The 20,812-nt window shown below is 38.1% G+C and overlaps 1 non-coding gene across 1 annotated transcript; it reads right to left on the reverse strand.

Annotated features, from left to right (window-relative positions):
• Positions 1–2,298: 2,298 nt before the first annotated feature.
• LOC115701608 (small nucleolar RNA R71) lies at positions 2,299–2,405 on the reverse strand. The gene has a single exon (XR_004008601.2). It is a non-coding gene; the product is annotated as a small nucleolar RNA R71 (small nucleolar RNA).
• Between the last annotated feature and the right edge of the window lie 18,407 nt (positions 2,406–20,812).

Consider the following 20,812-nt stretch of genomic DNA (forward strand, 5'->3'; position numbering starts at 1 on the left):
TCCACACTCTTCATTTTTACCATTTTCTTTCTACCATTTTTACACTTTGAAGAGCATGTCAAGTATGTTTATCTTTTGTAATTTTTATCTAGTTATGAGCTTCTAATCTTTTTTCAAGATTATTAAGATGATGATGAAGCAAAATGTAACTAGATAGTGTTTATGTTTGTATGTTGATTTCCCATTTGTGCTATAAAGTTCATGGATTTTTCTATCAAAAATATGTCTTTTTTATCTTCAATATCATGTATTTTTGATTGTTAAAGCATATTTCTACTTAGTTCTTCATTATGCAAAAATATAATACTCTTTGATTAAATGTCTTTCATTAAATTGTTTACATCTAATTCTTAGAATATAAGTGTTATATTTTGCCTAAACATAGTTTCTTTGATTTTGTGTAGTTTCATTAAATTGTAACACATTTAATGCTTAGAAATTATACATTTTATAAGTGAAGAAAAATCCTACCTTTTTGAAAATAACTTGTACTTAAATGAAAATTATATTTTGGAAAATATGGTGAGATTTATTTCAACTATATCTAAAACTTGGGAATCAATATACTTATAAATATTATTGAACTTGCATTTTGTGGATTCTAATATCTTAATAATCTTATTTTACACGTCTTATTTGAAAATCATTTTCATACTCACTCATCTTTAATCTTAAGTATTTTAGTTGCTTGTCTTTTATTTTATTTTGCAAAACTAAAATCCCATCAAATATTTGGAGCTAGGTTAGAATATCCTTATTTTGTTTGAAATAGTTTCTTTTGATGTTAGTCAACTCCCATGGGTTCGACCTTGCACTTACATGAACACTATATTCCGAAACGATTCGTGCACTTGCGAGTATAAATATTAAAACACTCACTTTTGAGGACAACAAGTTTTTGGCGCCGTTGCCGGGGAGTTGCAAGAAAGAAACGATCTTTCTACAAGGTAAGTAATATTCTTCTACTAGTTATTTTTTTTCTTTTCTCATTTTCATCAAAAAAAAAAAAAAAGTTGAAAAAATCGAAAAAAAAGAGAAAGTTATACATATTTATACATATATATATATTGTTATATATTATATATTGTATACTATATATATACATATTTATTGGTAGTTGATGGCATTTTGTGCCTCCTACATATATACTTGTTAGTTGAGTGCATTTTTGCCTCCTAACCTTTTTTTTTAGTAGTTGAGTGCATGTTGTGCCTCCTACATACTTGATAGTTGAGTGCATTTTTGCCTCCTATTATCCCCTCTAGTGATGGCATTAGTGCCTCCTAGCTTTAATTTTTGTTCATCATTTTAGTTGATGGCATCTTGTGCCTCCTAAAATCTTATTATTATTATTACTACTACTATTATTATTATAGTTAGTTGATGGCATTTTGTGCCTCCTAACTTTAATATAACTATCTATCAATATTATTGTCAATTTTTATTGTATTTATTTAGTTGTAATCTTATTTACTTTGCTTAAGAAAATACTTGAAAAAAAAAAATTAAAAACAAAGCTTGTTCTTTCAACATAAGCAATTTTTGCTTAAAGGAAATTTGGCAAAGTTCCCATCCACACTTAATAATTAACCCCGGGGAGTTGTTATTAAGTCATGAGTAAGTGGAATCAAATAGGCCTGGGAACAAGTCAAACCAAAAAAAATTGAAAAATTAAAAATTTACAAAAAAATCATATTCTCTTTGTGTTATAAGTATGCTCTGTGGTTGCGGTTTATAACTGATCTTCCACATCAGAAATTTGTCTTCTTGAGATTATTGTGTGTTATTTGTGTTTCTTTGTGAAATTTGTGACATTGCATGCATCATTGGCAACGTGATTCTAAAAATCGTTTGGTAAAAAGAGTAGTAACTTTAGGTGAAATTGAAAGTGTTTTTGAAAAATTAAGCATAATGGAACAAGAACCTAATATTGCGCAAGAAAAAACGCTCCTTGAATATTTTTCACCTATTTCAACTAATGCTCCATCATGCATTGTTTTGCCTACTACTAATGCCACTCATTTTGAACTTAAACCTTCAATCATTCAATTGTTGCCTTCTTTTTATGGTTTAGAAAGAGAAGACCCTTACATGCATGTAAAAGATTTCTTAGATATTTGCTAAACTTTTCGTTTTCAAAATTTTTCAGACGAATCGGTTAAGCTTAGGTTGTTTCCTTTTTCTTTAAAAGATAGAGCCAAAGCTTGGTTAAACTCACTTCCAACCGGAACCATAACAACTTGGGAACAACTTTTTAATAAATTTCTTGCCAAATTTTTCCCCATGTCCAAAACTGATAATTTAAGAAGAGAAATCTCCGAATTTTATCAAAAAGATAATGAAGAATTTTATGAATGTTGGGAAAGATTTAAAGATTTATTATTAAAATGCCCCCACCATGGTTTTGAAAAATGGAGACTTGTAAAATATTTTTATGATGGTTTAACCCCTTCAAACCGACAAATGATTCAATCTATGCATACCGGAAATTTTTTGAAATTACAAGGGCAAGAGGCTTGGGAAGCTCTTGAAGAATTGTCTGTTAATTCACAACAATGGAATTATTCTGAGCCTAGGTCTAGAGCAAATAATTCACCTAAAAGAGGAGGGAAATATGAAATTAAAGAAGAAACTGATTTGAGAACATCTTTTGAAAAATTAGCAAGAAAAGTAGAAGCCTTAGTCATAAGTCAAAATATGAATTCTCATGTTCAACCTAAAAAAGATGTTTTTGCTAGTACTTGTCATAATGATCAATCATGTCCTTCTTTTCTTGAAACATTTTCCGAAGAGGCTAATGCATTACATTCATATGGTAAACCAAATGATAGCCCATTTTCAAACACATACAATCCTAATTGGAGAAACCATCCCAATTTTTCATGGAGACAAAACCAACCACAAATGAACCAAGGAAACCAATTCAACATGTCAAATCCGAATCATGCCCAACCAAGTCAACCTTACCCTCCACAAAGAAAGCCTTCCTTAGAAGACACTTTACAACAATTCATGCAATCCACCCAACAAATCATGCAAAATCAATCTCAATCCATTGCCAAACTTGAGACACAATTGGGTCAACTTGCCAATGCCGTAACTGAGAGAGAAAAAGGGAGATTTCCTAGCCAACCCGTCCCAAATCCTAAAAGCCAATATGAAGTAGGAGTCCCAAGTCATAAAGAAGAAGCCAAGTCTATTTCAACACTTAGGTCCGGAAAACAAATTGCCAAACCCGATTACACACCTCAAGTTGAAAAAGACCAAAGCCAACCTCAAAGTTCCAACACAAATGACTTGTCAAAAGATAATGATCAAATTCTTCCTTCCATTCCAAAAGCTCCTTTTCCACAAAGATTACTCCCACTCAAGAAAGGCAACCAATATAGTGACATCTTAGAAGTGTTCAAACAAGTAAGTATCAACATCCCATTCTTAGATGCCATTAAACAAATTCCTGCCTACTCCAAATTCTTGAAAGACCTTTGCACTGTTAAAAGAAACACTAATGTTCCAAAAAAGGCATTTTTAACTGAACAAGTTAGCTCCATAATTCAATATAAAAGCCTTGTGAAATATAAAGATCCTGGTTGTCCAACAATTTCATGCATCATTGGTGATCATTTTATTAACAAAGCTTTACTTGATTTAGGAGCTAGTGTGAATTTATTGCCTTATTCTGTTTATAAGCAACTTGGTCTAGGAGAATTAAAACCAACTTCTATAACACTTCAATTAGCTGATCGTTCTGTGAAAATTCCTAGAGGTATTATAGAAGATGTTTTAATTAAAGTGGATAAGTTCTATTTTCCTGTTGATTTCATTGTTCTTGATACTCAACCTGTTGAAAATTCTCATGCTCAAATACCCATCATTTTAGGTAGACCATTTTTAGCTACATCTAATGCAATTATCAACTGTCGTAATGGTGTATTGAAATTATCTTTTGGAAACATGACTGTTGAATTGAATGTTTTTAATGTTGCTAAATCTGTTGAGTGTGAGGAAATACATGAAGTAAACATGATTAACACGGAAAATATGTTTGAAATGGACATGAATGAATCTTTTGAAACTTATGCAAAAATGTTTGGAATGTGCTTAAATGTTGATGATTTTATTCATGATGTCAATTCTTTGCTTGAGTCTACCCCACTAATGGATACTGAAAAATGGAAAGCCAAAATTGAACCATGTATTCCATTAGAGCATGTTGAGTCAACTCCTGAACCACCAAAGTTAGATCTTAAACCTTTGCCCGACACTTTGAAATATGCATTTCTAGGAGAGTCTAACACTTATCCCGTTATCATTGCATCTGATTTAGATGAAAAACAAGAAACAAAATTGTTAGATATCCTTAGAAAACATAAAAAGGCCATAGGTTGGACCATGGGAGACATTAAGGGAATTAGCCCTGCTGTGTGCATGCATAGAATTCATTTAGAAGAAAATGCTAAGCCCTCCCGAGAAAGTCAAAGAAGATTAAATCCAAACATGAAAGAGGTAGTAAGAGATGATGTAATTAAGATGTTAGATGTAGGGATCATTTACCCTATTTCTGACAACCATGGGTTAGTCCTGTTCAAGTTGTTCCAAAAAAGTCTGGGATCACTGTTGTTAGAAATGAACAAAATGAGTTAATCCCTACTAGAGTCCAAACTGGGTGGAGAGTGTGTATAGACTATAGAAAGTTGAATAGTGTCACTAGGAAAGACCACTTCCCATTACCCTTCATTGACCAAATGCTTGAACGATTAGCTGGCCATGCTTATTATTGCTTTCTTGATGGGTACTCGGGATATAACCAAATCCCCATTGCCCCCGAAGATCAAGAAAAGACTACCTTTACTTGCCCTTTTGGAACCTTTGCATATCGTCGCATGCCTTTTGGTCTTTGTAATGCTCCCCGCAACATTTCAAAGATGTATGATTGCAATATTTTTCGATATGGTTGAAAGAAATCTTGAAGTGTTTATGGATGATTTTTCTGTGTTTGGAAATTCTTTTGATGATTGTTTGCACCATCTTTCTCTTGTTCTAATTCGTTGCAAAGAAATGAATTTAGTTCTTAATTGGGAAAAATGTCATTTTATGGTTAAAAAGGGAATTGTCTTAGGTCATGTGATTTCATCTCAAGGAATAGAAGTTGATAAAGCAAAAGTAGATCTTATTTCAAAACTTCCTCCACCTAAGACAGTAAAAGAAATTAGATCATTCTTAGGCCATGCCGGTTTTTATAGAAGATTCATAAAAGACTTTAGCAAAATTTCACGCCCATTATGTCATCTACTTGGAAAAGAAAATGCTTTTGTCTTTGATAATGATTGCCATGTTGCCTTTGAAAAATTGAAATCCCTTTTAACTAGTGCACCTATTATTCGCCCTCCCGATTGGAATGTTCCTTTTGAAATAATGTGTGATGCTTCTGATTATGCAATTGGTGCTGTTTTAGGACAAAGAATTAACAAGTTACCTCATGTAATATACTATGCTAGCAAAACTTTAAATGAAGCTCAATTGAATTACACTACAACTGAAAAAGAATTGCTTGCTGTTGTGTTTGCATTAGAGAAGTTTAGGTCTTATTTGTTAGGATCTAAAATAATTGTCTATTCTGATCATGCTGCATTGAAACATCTCTTGTCGAAAAAAGATGCTAAATCTCGTTTAATTCGTTGGATCTTGCTTTTACAAGAATTTGATTTAGAGATACGTGATAAAAAAGGTTCTGAAAATGTTGTAGCTGATCATTTGTCTAGAATTGTTGTTGAAACTAATCATGATTCCACCACTATCATTGAAACTTTTCCTGATGAACAACTCATGCATGTATCTTCTTTTCCTTGGTATGCTGATATTGTCAATTATTTGGTCACTGGTGAAATTCCTTCTCATTGGTCTAAACAAGATAAATCTAAATTTTATGGTGAAGTGAAAAATTTCATGTGGGATGATCCTTATTTGTTTAAATATTGCCCATCAAATAATAAGAAGATGCATTCCAAACTGTGATCAACCTAAAATTATATCTTTTTGTCATGATCATGCATGTGGTGGACATTTTAGTGGTAAGAAAACTGCTTTGAAAATTTTACAATGTGGATTTTATTGGCCTACTATTTTTCATGACACTTATATGCATTGTAAATCTTGTGAGCGTTGCCAAAAATTAGGAAGTGTAACTAGGAGAAACATGATGCCTTTGAATCCTATTCTTATTGTTGAAATATTTGATGTTTGGGGCATTGATTTTAGGGGTCCATTTCCTAATTCTTTTGGTAATTTATACATTCTTGTTGGTGTTGATTATGTGTCTAAATGGGTAGAAGCTATTGCATGTCACACTAATGACCATAAAGTTGTGCTTAAGTTTTTGAAAGAAAATATTTTCTCACGATTTGGTTCACCACGTTCCATCATTAGTGATAATGGTACACACTTTTGTAATAGGCCTTTTGAACATTTAATGAAACAATATGGCATTACACATAAAGTCACTACACCTTATCACCCACAAACTAGTGGCCAAGTTGAAATATCAAATAGGGAGATTAAGCACATCTTAGAGAAAACTGTCAACCCCAAAGATTGGTCCCTAAGACTCATTGATGCATTATGGGCATATCGTACTGCATACAAAACGCCCATTGGAATGTCTCCCTATAGACTTGTTTATGGGAAGGCATGCCACTTACCCGTTGAGTTAGAACATAGAGCCTATTGGGCTATTAAGCAACTAAACTTTTCCTTAGACAAAGCGGGTGAGAAAAGAAAGCTTCAATTGAATGAGTTAGAAGAGCTTAGGCATGATGCATATGACTATTCGAAAAAGTATAAGGACCGAATGAAATTTTACCATGACAAAAACATTTTGAGAAAAGATTTTTCTCCCGGTCAAAAAGTCCTTTTATACAATTCTCGTTTGCATCTCTTTCCGGGAAAGTTACGCTCTAGATGGATAGGTCCATACATTATCCGCACTGTTTTTCCACATGGAGCCATTGAAATTGAAAATCCTAATAATGGTAATGTATTCAAAGTTAATGGACAAAAATTGAAACCATTTTTAGAATTGAAAAATGTGGAAGTGGATGAAATCCTCCTTGAGGATCCGATTTACCATGATCATTGATTGCTCTTATCAATTATTGGTAAATGTGTGTTTAATTTATGTTTTAGATTAACTTTTTCTTTTGATTTTGTTTCCCTTTTGTTGCACTCTTGACATTGCTCCAAGATGAGGTATGACCATTCTAAACTCTCAACTCTTTTACTTTCAATTTATATTTGTATTTTGATACATTGAGGACAATGCATAAATTAAGTTTGGGGTGGTGAGTACCTATGGTTATTTCTTTCATGTGCTTAAAAATGGTAGAGTATTATTTTTCACTTTTAAAAATTGTTGTTTGGATGCTAAAGTAGTTATATTATATAATTTAAAAAAAAAAAAACAAACAAAAAAAAAATGTTTATTATTATTTTTCTAGTAAAAAAAAAAAAACCAAAAAAATATATTTATGCCCTAAAAGAAAAAAAAAAAAAAAAAAAAACCCTTTGGTGATATTCCCTTTTCCTATGATAATACCCTTGATTGAGTTTGATTTTAATTTATAAAAATATGAATCTCTTTTAAGCTTTATTTTTAATTCTTGGGTCAATTTCGCTAAAAAAATCAAATTTTGAAAAAAAGAAAAATTATTCATCTTGTTATGTGAAATAAATATTTTGTTACAATAATTTTTTCAAAATTCACATAATAATTTGATGAATAGATTTTAGATTTAGAATTTAAAATATATTTTCAAAGAAAGATTGACTATTGAATTAATTAGATAAGCTTAATTTTTATTCATATTTTATATAAGCTATTTTCAATGTGCAATTTTTGAGGACATTTTTGATATCACCAAAATAAAAAAAAATAAAAAAATGTGTGTTTTTAATTTTTCTTTTGCTTGAGGACTAGCAAAATTTTAAGTTTGGGGTTGTGATAACTCTAGAAATTAGAGTTATTTTTCACATTTTTTTAGCTAAAATTGGCTTAGTTCTTAAGTTTTTAATTAATTGAGTAAGTTTTTAATTATTTTTGGATTTATTAGCCTTATATTTATTTTATAGTTTATTATATGTTTTTATAATTATTTTATGATAATATGTTATGTGTTATTTATTTTAAATTTTATTTTAGTTTCTAATTTACTTTATGTATTTTTAGGTGTAATTGGTGGTGAAGATTAGGAATAAATTGGAGAAATATTGAAGAAATGGGGTCAAAATACAATTTTAAAAGCAAAATCAAATCAGCCCAAGAAGAAGCCCACTCTCGGTCAGCTCTTTGACCGAATCTGAGCCGTCCATTTGATGATCGGAGCGTCCGGATGGGCGCGTGTGTCTCACCCCGACAGCAGGAGCGTGAGCTCCTTTTCTCTTCTCTCCAGCCTGCACGCGTGGGGCCCGCCTGGAGTCCCTCTTTCCCAGCTGGTCCCGCCTCGTCAGCCTTCCCAGCCAGCCAGCAAGCGCCACGCATGCACCCAGTCAGCTGCAGCAGCCAACCAGCCCTCGCCAAGTGTACCTGCAGAAGAAAAAGAAGAAGAAAAAAATTGACTTGTTATTTGCTTTTCTCTCAACCCAAAAAGATTTAAAAAATATAAAATACCAACATTTTCTCCCACACATTACACATAAATACCTATTTACTCTTCCCAATTTATTTCACCTAAATAAACATTCCTAATTTATTTTTACCCTATCTTTTCACTATTTTTCCATCCAAACAAATATTTATTTTTTCCAATACTCTTACACATACTCTATTTATCCATTCTCTTCCCAACACTAATTAAATTAATCATTTTATTTATTTATTTTGATTAATTTAATTCTCTAATTTTGCCTATAAATATGGTGTTGGAAGACCATTTCAAAACACATCTCTTCACCCTCCTAAACACCTCTTCAACCCAAAACACTTCTCCATTCCACACTCTTCATTTTTACCATTTTCTTTCTACCATTTTTACACTTTGAAGAGCATGTCAAGTATGTTTATCTTTTGTAATTTTTATCTAGTTATGAGCTTCTAATCTTTTTTCAAGATTATTAAGATGATGATGAAGCAAAATGTAACTAGATAGTGTTTATGTTTGTATGTTGATTTCCCATTTGTGCTATAAAGTTCATGGATTTTTCTATCAAAAATATGTCTTTTTTATCTTCAATATCATGTATTTTTGATTGTTAAAGCATATTTCTACTTAGTTCTTCATTATGCAAAAATATAATACTCTTTGATTAAATGTCTTTCATTAAATTGTTTACATCTAATTCTTAGAATATAAGTGTTATATTTTGCCTAAACATAGTTTCTTTGATTTTGTGTAGTTTCATTAAATTGTAACACATTTAATGCTTAGAAATTATACATTTTATAAGTGAAGAAAAATCCTACCTTTTTGAAAATAACTTGTACTTAAATGAAAATTATATTTTGGAAAATATGGTGAGATTTATTTCAACTATATCTAAAACTTGGGAATCAATATACTTATAAATATTATTGAACTTGCATTTTGTGGATTCTAATATCTTAATAATCTTATTTTACACGTCTTATTTGAAAATCATTTTCATACTCACTCATCTTTAATCTTAAGTATTTTAGTTGCTTGTCTTTTATTTTATTTTGCAAAACTAAAATCCCATCAAATATTTGGAGCTAGGTTAGAATATCCTTATTTTGTTTGAAATAGTTTCTTTTGATGTTAGTCAACTCCCATGGGTTCGACCTTGCACTTACATGAACACTATATTCCGAAACGATTCGTGCACTTGCGAGTATAAATATTAAAACACTCACTTTTGAGGACAACAGTGGGACATGGTGTCTCAGATTCACGATGTCACCACCATGACCTGGGAAAGGTTCCAGGAACTCTTCAACGCAAAATATTACAATGAGGCGGTCAGAAGCGCCAAGAGGAAAGAGTTCGTTCACCTGACCCAGCGGGAGAACATGAGCGTCACTGAGTATACTACTCAGTTTGACCGGTTGGCGAGGTTAGCCTCGGGAATTGTGCCAACCGACTTCAGCAAGAAGGAGAAGTATCTGGACGGGTTGAATCCCAAGATCAGGCATGACCTGATGATCACCACAGACGACAGCACCACCTATGCTCAGATGGTGGAGAAGGCACTGCGAGCTGAGGGCGCAGTGGGGTGTATGTCAGAACCAGCCAGTACTCCGGTGAGTGGCGGAGCTCCTACCCCTCCTGCATCAGGTTATAGCAGGGGGAGTAGTGGTTCGGCCATTGATCAGAGGAAGAGGGCACCCACTACTTCCGGCGGCTCGAGTCAGAATAAGAGGTTCCGGGGGAACCAGAACCGAGGGAGTCGTCCTGGTGGTAATGAGACCCGATTCTCCTATCCCGAGTGCCCTATCTGCAAGAGGCACCATCGGGGTGAGTGCAAAGGTCAGGGATGCTTTCATTGTGGCATGCCCAGACACTTCAAGAGGGAATGTCCCCAGCTCCGACCAGAGGCACCGAGAGCTCCAGCGATACCCACTCCAGCCAGGGTATTCGCTATCACGCAGGCTGATGCAGATGCCACCATCGCCTGTTACAGTCGCCTTTTATTAACAACTCGCTTTATTCAGTGCTGTTTGATTCTGGGGCTACACAATTCTTATGTGGCAGCCAGAGTCTTTAGTAAGTTGGGTAGACCCTTTGATAGTTATGAATCAGGGTTTGGAACCCTGTTACCTGGCGGAGAATTGGTTATCTCCAATAGGTGGATTAGGTCTATGCCGATCAGGATAGATGGTAGAGAGTTAAGCGCTGATCTGATAGAGATGAGCTTAGTCGAATTTGATATTATTTTAGGAATGGATTTCCTATCTAAATATTCGGTGAGCATTGACTGTAAGAGGAAGATGGTGGTCTTCCAACCAGAAAGTGAAGAACCGTTCGTGTTTGTGGGTTCGGTTCAGGGATCTCGGATCCCGGTGATCTCGGCTATGTCAGCGAGAGAATTATTGCACGGTGGGTGCTTAGGGTTTCTGGCCGTGGTGGTGGACACCACTCGGCCAGACACCATCTCGGCCGCAGGACATCGAGTGGTTCGGGAATTTTTGGACGTTTTTCCCGAAGAACTTCCGTGGTTACCACCTCAGCGGGAGATTGACTTCGTGATTGACTTGGCACCAGGGGTGAATCCGGTTTCCAAAGCCCCGTATAGGATGGCTCCAGCTGAACTTAAGGAACTAAAGATTCAGCTCCAAGGGTTGCTTGACATAGGGTTCATTCGGCCCAGTGTGTCACCTTGGGGAGCCCCGGTTTTGTTCGTCAAGAAGAAGGATGGATCTATGAGGATGTGCATCGACTACAGAGAGTTGAACAAGCTGACAGTGAAGAATAAATATCCATTACCTAGGATCGATGACTTGTTCGATCAGCTTCAGGGGAAGACGGTCTTTTCTAAGATTGATCTCCGTTCGGGTTATCATCAGTTGAGAATCCGAGAGGAGGACATTCCGAAGACGGCTTTCCGCACTAGGTATGGACACTACGAGTTTCTGGTTATGTCATTCGGACTAACCAATGCTCCTGCAGCATTCATGGACCTGATGAATAGAGTATTCAAGGATTTCCTCGATATCTGTGTGATTGTGTTTATCGACGACATCCTCGTGTACTCTCAATCAGAAGAGGAGCATGAGTTACATCTTCAGATGGTACTGCAACGACTTCGAGAACATAAGCTCTACGCCAAGTTCAAGAAATGTGAGTTCTGGTTGTCTCAGGTGTCCTTCCTAGGGCACATTGTGAGTAAAGACGGGATCAAGGTGGATCCCGGGAAGATTGAATCCGTCAGGGATTGGCCGAGACCGAAGACAGTGACAGAGATCAGAAGCTTCTTGGGGTTAGCTGGGTACTACCGTAGGTTCGTGGAGGGGTTCTCCAAAATTTCAATGCCCCTGACCGAACTTACAAAGAAGAATCAGCGATTTATCTGGTCAGATAAATGCGAAGCTAGTTTTCAGGAGCTGAAACAGAGGTTGATTACTGCTCCGGTACTAGCTTTGCCTTCGGACGAGGAGAAGTTCGTAGTTCTATCAGGACGCATCCAAACAGGGTTTGGGGTGTGTATTGATGCAAGTCGATCGGGTTATCGCTTATGCCTCCCGTCAGTTAAAGGATTATGAACAGCGATACCCGACTCATGATTTAGAATTGGCCGCAGTGGTTTTTGCACTGAAGATTTGGCGGCATTACTTGTATGGAGAGAAGTGTGAGATCTATACCGACCATAAGAGTCTCAAGTATTTCTTTACTCAGAAAGATTTGAACATGAGACAAAGGCGTTGGTTTGAATTAGTGAAGGACTACGATTGTGAGATCCTCTATCATCCCGGAAAAGCCAATGTAGTGGCCGATGCCCTGAGCAGAAAGGGTCCCGGGCAAGTAGCTAGCATGGTTCAGATCTCACCCCAGCTAGCTGAGGATATGGTTAGATCCAGCATTGAGTTTGTGGTAGGTCAGCTTCACAACTTACGCTGCAATCTAATCTGTTGGAAAGAATAAAGGTCGCACAGATGACAGATCCGGAGTTAGTAAAGATCCGAGATGAGGTATTGGCTGGTCAAGCCAAAGACTTTTCAGTGTCAGATAGTGGGATGCTTTTGTATAAAGCCAGGGTTTGTGTTCCGAGCAGTGTGGAACTGAGAAATGAGATCTTTGAGGAGGCTCATTCTACCCCATATTCTCTGCATCCCGGCACCACCAAGATGTACCAAGATTTGAAACCGTACTTCTGGTGGAGCGGTATGAAGAAGAATTTGGTAGAATTCGTATCGAGATGCCTCACGTGTCGGCGGATCAAGGCCGAACATCGAGACCAACAGGTTGTTGCAGCCTCTAACCCTACCAGAATGGAAATGGGAGGATATTACGATGGATTTTGTGGTCGGGTTACCTAGGACCACGGGTATGCATGATTCCATCTGGGTAGTGGTGGATCGATTTACGAAATCTGCTCATTTTCTGCCGGTTAGAACAACATTTTCAGTGGATCAGTTGGCAGAACTGTACGTCAGAGAGATAGTGAGACTTCACGGGGTACCGAAGTCTATAGTTTCGGACAGGGATCCGAAATTCACCTCCAAATTTTGGCAAAGTTTGCAACGGGCAATGGGTACGAAGCTAAAATTCAGTACAGCATTCCATCCTCAGACAGATGGTCAGTCCGAGAGATAGATGTTGAGAGCCTGTGTTATGGACTTTGAAGGCTCATGGAGTAAGTATCTACCGTTAATAGAATTTTCATACAACAACAGTTATCAGAGTACGATAGGGATGGCTCCCTATGAACTGTTGTACGGTAGGAAATGTAGATCCCCTATCCACTGGGATGAGACAGGGGAGAGAAAATACCTAGGTCCGGAGTCAGTTCAGCGGACCAATGAGGCAATAGAAAAGATAAAAGCTAGAATGCTTGCCTCACAGAGCAGACAGAAAAGTTACGCAGATCCGAAACGCAGAGATGTTGAGTTCCAAGTAGGGGAACATGTGTTTTTACGAGTATCTCCGATGAAGGGGATTAAACGTTTCGGGAAAAGAGGCAAGTTATGCCCTAGATTTACAGGACCTTTCGAGATTCTCGAGAAGATAGGTCAAGTGGCATATCGGTTAGCATTGCCTCCAGCCTTATCAGCAGTGCACAACGTATTCCATGTCTCGATGTTGAGAAAATACGTTTCAGACCCCTCTCATATACTCAGTTATGAGAGTCTTCGCTCGGCCAGACATGTCATATGAGGAACAGCCAGTGCAGATCCTGGATAGAAAGGATAAAGTCCTTCGGAATAAGACCATAGCATTGGTCAAGGTTCTCTGGAGAAACAGCAAGGTGGAGGAAGCCACCTGGGAGCTAGAGTCAGATATGAGAGCTCAATATCCAGAGTTGTTCAGGTTAGATTTCGGGGACGAAATCCTTTTAAGGGGGGGATAGTTGTAAAGCCCGCTTAGCTAATTTGGAAATTATCAGTTAATTGGGATTAATTATGAAATTATTTATAGCTATTTAAATAATTTATGATACTGTTATTTATGTTATTCAGCAGTTTTTATATTTCGCATTTCCGGTGTCCGGTATTTTGGAACTCGGTGTTTGGCTCAGTAGAAATTACAACTTAGTATGTTCGTATTTTGGGGACGGGTTTTAGACATTGGGAATGTCGGGAATGGCCGGGAATTTAGAATGTCCCAAAAATACCCCTTTAGAATGATTTATGTGATTTTATGATGGAGGGGCAAAATGGTCTTTTTGCCCCAATTACTTTTTGTCTTTTAGTGACTTTTATTTGGAAATTAAATGTTTAATTATTTAATTGTTTTTGGCTGAAATGGATTTAATAAATGGTTATGTTAAGTGGGTTTTTATTATTTCTTTCATTTTACAAAAAACACTTAGAAAAGAAAATAGAATTTTCCAAAAAACACTCTCTTTTCTCTCTCTCTTTTCGGCTGAAACTTGGAGTGCTTGGAGCTGGATTTTTGTGGTGTTTCAAGCTTGATTTGCAAATCTCTAGTGAATTCTTGTTTGTGGTAGGTGTCTTCTAGCTTTCTCCTCTTTTATTTTAAGAAAAGTTTGATATATTGTTGATGCATGCATGCTTTTGTGGCTGTTATTATGGCTGTGTTTAGTTGTTATTTTCTGAGGTTCAAAGCATGATTATTTGATGTTAATTGAGTTGTTTGAAGCATGATTAGCTAGGTTGTTCAAGCTTTGAGTTTTCTATGTAAAAATGTGGTTTTTGGAAGGAAAATGTTGTGAATATGTTCTGTGATGTTGCTGTTGTTTCTATTAGTTTGCAGAGGTGTTTTTATGCTTAGTTAAGTAGAATTAAGCTAGTGGAATGCATGTTTAGGTGGTTTTGCTCAAGCTTGAGTTTGGAACTCAAAGCTTGAGCTCCAATGGCAAATTTTGTATCTGTGGTTTCTGGGTAGGTTTGATGCCTTGGATTTGTTATTTGGGACATATAGAACAGGTCCGGAAAGTTTGGGACCAATTGGGGTTGAATTGGTCGAGTTATGAATTTTTATGGTTGTCGCTCGCGAGGAACCGATTCCGGTTGTGCATCCGAATTCGGATGGGGGTCCTGAATTTCCCAAAACCGGAATTCCGGTTGGGCAACCGGTCTACCAGTTGGGGGATTTTTCAGAACCCTAGTTTTCCTCGTTTTTAGGTTTTTAGGGGTATTGCCATGCTTTTTATCGATAGGGAAACTTTTAGTTTCAAGTTTTAGTCCCCGGGAAGTGATTTAGCGTATCACTTATAGCGTTGTGATTTTTATGGTTTAGGAGTCAGTAATCCGCCGCTCAGCTTCAGTTCTAGTCAGGTTGACCGGCACACCTGAAATCGGAATCCAGGTAAGATTAGTATAACAGTATGCATATGTAGATTACATGTTTAGCGTGCATGTAGGAAGCCTGCTAGATTACATTAGTTATGTATTTAGGCTTCGAACCATCCAACCCTGTCACGTCGGTACAGGCTGGAGTATGACCAGCAGCCGGAGTATGACCGGTTCGACCGATCAGGCTGACACTTGGTTGGTGGTTCAGTGCTATTGACCTATCCCGTCGGTACAGGCTGGAGTATGACCAGCAGCCGGAGTATGACCGGTTCGACCGATCAGGAGGATACTTGTCAATAGTACCGTCCCCTGAACGTTCAAAACTCAGTACCATGTTGGACATGGCAGTAGTGGCTCAGTACCATGTTGGACATGGCAGTAGCGGGACTCAGTATCGTGTTGGACACGGCAGTTAGTTATGTATGATATTATTATGCTTTTCTTACTGAGTCTGTCGACTCACAGTTTATGTTCATGTGTAGGTAAAGGCAAGGCTGTAGCTGATGGACCGTGAGCGAGCTTATGAGATTGTACATGTCGGGGCGGTTAGGCCTGGAGCGTACGATCCTCGGGACAGCAAGGCTGAGATTTTTGTAACTGTCGTTAGACGACTTTATTTTGATGTAAAAGTTAAACAGTTAAAACGTTTGTAAATGATTTTATAAATCGGGATCCCGAGACTTTTATAATATGGTTTATAAGTTTAATCAAAAAGCAAAATTTTAATTAATCACGTTTTTCCATAAACCTCGTTGATTAGCAACGAGCTGCACAGTACGTTTAAAAATCACGTAATACGCCTAAGGTAGTTAGGGTGTTACAGTAGTAAATGTAGATCCTGGTAAAATATTTCCAACATTTCTCATAGTCGAGAATCTTTCTATTCCTTCTATTTCACTTAATTTGGCTGATCTTGCCATGAATGCATGAACACTACTTCTTGTTTTGAACATGATTTGATTCTGAGATTATATTATTGTCCTTTCGATATTTTGATCCGCATGATAGCTTTTTAATACATAATGTATAATTTCTAGACAAAAAACATCTGAATCCGACCATCGTAGTGATTCTTGGCTCTTTGAGTCATAAAGAACATGAAGAACACGGAGAACACATTTGATTTCTTAAAAAACACTAGTTTAGATCTGTGCAGGTCCTGGCCGACCAAGGAGGTCTTGTGCAAGACCTGGCTTGCCATGGTGGGCTGTCAGAGGGTCTAGACGGCTAAGGGGGTTACCCTATAAGTTGGTCGGCCTATGCCTGGAACATGGGTTCCTGTCTAGCCACTTGGCTGGGTCCTGGGGCCTAGCCGACCACTAAGGCCTAGAACCCTATCCGACAAGGGCAAGGCTCCAAGAGGGTAGGTGGTTTGTTTCCCTCTATGGACCTCGGCTAGGGTCTCGTGACGGGTTTGGAGGCATATACAACTATTGCCTTATGCGGGGTTACCCTTGGGAACTCAGTATAAGGATTGGTAATGAGTCCATTATACTAAAAAATATAACTTAGGGCTCACTATTTGTCTTAGTAGGTGTACTTAATACGGTACTTAGTGGATAATAGACCTTATACATTGTGATTTATCTGGAAGGTAACATTGGGTACTGTTAACTAGAATGTCTTTGTAGCTTTGTCAGGTTGCTCACCTCCCATTATTTCTTCTATGGAGGTAGCACTGGGTGTTGAATAGGGGAGGTGAACATCGTGTAGGTCCCTTATTTATTCATTATTTATGGCAAGAATGAACTAAACTCTCTCTAGAGCACCACCGTGTGACCCTCAAGTTGCCAGAGCAGCCACAAGGGGTCGAGTCAGGACCGTTGAGGACGTTGCTCGACCCCAAGTTGATATCAATCCAGAGATAGATCAGGGAGCTGAGACTCCTGATGCCAAGTTCGACCATGAGAAGGTTGTACTAGTGAGGAGGAGGAGGTACAAGAATTGGTCTATCCTCCAAAACTGTCCATTGGGTAATTATGACACCAATGGTAACCCACTAAACATGCTTGGCGAGCCTTCAGAGCTTTGATGGGATCATGACTTAGAACTGTTTTCTGAGGCAGAGATACTAGATGCGAGATCACAAGGAGACAGTTGGGTTTCTCCTGCTTCTACTCTTTCTAATGAGGACTTTAGCAAGGTTCATGCAAGTGGCGTAGTGAGGGGTATCAACTGTGCGATACCATGTAGAGATTATCAAGCGCACCGACTCCCCTTGGGATGGTTGGCGTGGTCAGAAGGCCACATTAAGCATAGGGCAGTGTTACCATTTAATCAATAATTTCTAGACAACGCTACATACTTTAGCCAAGGTGAACACCAGTGACTAGATGGTACAAAAAATTCACCTATGCCGAAGGTTTGCGAGTATGCCGATAAATACTTCATTGCTTGGGATGTTAAAGAGGTTTGTCATGGGCGCTTCCAGAGTGTTCCATTTTGCAAGCGTTCTATCCCCACTTTGCAAATAAGGGATATAGACAACCATATTATGTCTCTCTCAGCAGAGCAGAGAAATATACTCTGGTTGATCAGTGTGGCCAATTTTTAGAAGTATGGTTTATATCCTCTTGCCCCTAGGGTTGCGGGAGTCCCAACTGTGGACAAAGACTGAGATGACAAGGTACCTTTATCTCACATTGTGCAAAATCTGGAGAGGAAGGAGAGGGCTCTTTGTTGGTGCCTGGGTAGTGGGGGTCTAGTTGGTGATTTTTCTCTCCGCATTGAACCTAGAGGCCAGGCTTTTAAGGGACCTACTCGCCCCGTGCCTACATCTAAAGGAAAGGGCATGGCAGTTGTAGAGGACTCTGATAGTTCCTCTTGTGATGACGATTGTATTTGATAGTTGATAACACCATATTTTTGTCTTGCATTGAATGTTTATGATTGCTTTCTAACTTTGCTACTTTTTGCAGATATGTCTTCCAAGCTGAGACGTCTCACTGGGGGACCTTCAAATGAGCCCGCAGGACGAGTGAGGGCCAACGTGGCCTGAACTTCTCGTGGAGGGGATGTTGCTGGGTCGTCTCTGCCTCCTCCTCCACTAGGGCCCACACCTACTGGGCAGCTTGTGATACAGCCCACAGGCCATGGTGCACGGAGGCCCGACAGAGGAGCGAGGTCAGTTGCAGGGTGGAGGGCTGTTGAGGCAGCCCTTAAATGGATAGAGAGAGTTTTTCCCTTTAAGGATGAGGAGCTGAAGGAGCTTGGTGATGGTGAGCCTAATAGGATCTACTCTACTCGCCTTCAGGACCTTTCTCTAGTAAGTTATAATTTCAACTTCATTCATTTTCTAGAACTGTATAGGCTGCCTGACCATGGGGATTATTGCATGTGTCTGGTTCGTCATGGATGTTCCTGTGTGGGGCTAGCTGGGCATAGCAGTCCCAAAGAGGGGTTGGCCATCCAATGTTGTAATTTTGACAATGATGCTATCTTGTTTTGTTTTTAGGCCTTGATGAAGCTGTGCTTAGTACGTGATGGCTCCTAGGGGTCCTCAAATGCTCTTTGGGAGCAGGTGAAGACCGTGGAGGCTTCCCTTCTGGTGAAGGCAGAGCCATGTCTGACAAGGACTTGGTGAGAGATAGAGTATGATTTTTGGCCAAGAGTCCATGCTCGTTTCTAGAAACAAGGAGAATACCACTAAGCTGCCTTTATCTCTAGGTTACATTCTAACCTTATTAAGAATGAGGAGCAACTGTAAGCGGCCATTGAGGGCCAGTAGGCCATCAGGGAGGAGTATGTTGATTTCTCCTCTGAGCTTACTTTTGAGTTCATGCTGCATAATCACAAGACCAAACTGTTATATATGGGTAATGAGGCTTTTGTGGGGTGCACATTTGTACGAGGAAGAGTGGTTTTCAAGAGTCGTTGAGAAGCAGACCAGCCCGCTGCCTATTTAGAGGGGTCTTCATAGGATATCATGATGAGGGGCTGGCTAGTGCACCTACTAAGGGGGTGGCTGGCCAGGATATGGGCCACCAGGCCGGCTAGCATGTTGAAGTTGATGTCGGTGCAAACTTCGGCGATCTCGATCTTGCAACTTCTGACTCGACTTCACCTGCCCCTGCACACACATAGACAATATTTTTCATTAGTAGTATTCCACATTATGTTTGTATAACATTGGCAATATTTTCATGTTCTGTATGGCCTATGGCATTTTATTTTGAGAACATTACTTATTTTCATGTTCCATGTGGCATGTGGCCTTTTTGGAACACTACTTATTTTCAACTCCAAGGCCTTCATGTTTGTATCTTTGGCCTATAGGCCCTCTATTTTTGAACATTACTATTGTTTCGCCCTATTGCATTTTTATCATGGATTGTGTGACCAACAAGATGGTCTTTAATTTTGGCTTTCTTCTTATGGCCCTGACATGTAAGGGTTCGGATTTACTATGTCATGTTGAAGTATGCCTGCACGACTTAGAGGTAGGTTTAGTAGCTTCTTCCAAGCATTAAAATTTCTCTACATAAGCTATCTGTACTAGTTCAATGCATTGTACAGTTTGGGTGCCCCTCAAGTGACCATGTAGACATGTCTCTTGGTCACTTGCTATTAACAAAGTTTCACCGACTGTGCCTGGGTTCTTTCTTGGGAAGGTACCATAGTACACACATGGAATGAAAAGTGTAAAGTCCTTTTTTGGCAAGTTAGGTGACAAAATAATTTTTCCATTTATGGTAAGATTGCTATGCATTCATTTTTGATTTCTTACCTTGTTTATTCGGATTGTAGTTGCTCTTTTCCTTGTTAGGAAAGTTGCACTTTTCAGCTGGACTTTCTTTTATTTGGAAACTTCTTAAAAGAGAAGCAATTCTCTTTTGGAAAGTTGTCTTTTTTAGGGAAACTTTAATTATTGCCTTTTCCTTATTGATTTCAATTGTATCTTGATACAATCAGAATATCTAATCTGTTTTTGGCAGGAATCAAGCATTAATAGAGGATCGGACCCGATTATAGCAAGTTTCCCGTTTCTGGTCTGATCTGCTGCGTCAGCATCCGAATCTGATGCTGCAGATCGTGTTTTCTTTGGAAAGTTTTTGTACAGCTGCTAATTCGAACTTGTGGTTGCCTCTTTGGTTTCTATGTTCTATAAATAGAGCCTAAAGAGCAACCATTCGAATTACCTCTTCCATTATTCATTTTTTACATTTATCTTTTGAGATAAGAGAGTGTTTCTTTGTTTTGTGAGAGCCTAGTTGTTCATCTAGGTTCTAGTTGTTCATTTCTGTTCTTACTCTATCCTAGAGGTTGTGAAGAACTACTTGACTGAACAAGAGATTGGTCTTCGGGAGAAGACTTGATAAAGCCTTACTTCGGGAGGAAGTAAGCACTTGGTCTTCGGGAGAAGACTTGTTGAAGCCTTACTTCGGGAGGAAG

This window comes from Cannabis sativa, unplaced genomic scaffold (genome assembly GCF_029168945.1).
Source record: "Cannabis sativa cultivar Pink pepper isolate KNU-18-1 unplaced genomic scaffold, ASM2916894v1 Contig7, whole genome shotgun sequence".
Taxonomy (NCBI): Eukaryota; Viridiplantae; Streptophyta; class Magnoliopsida; order Rosales; family Cannabaceae; genus Cannabis; species Cannabis sativa.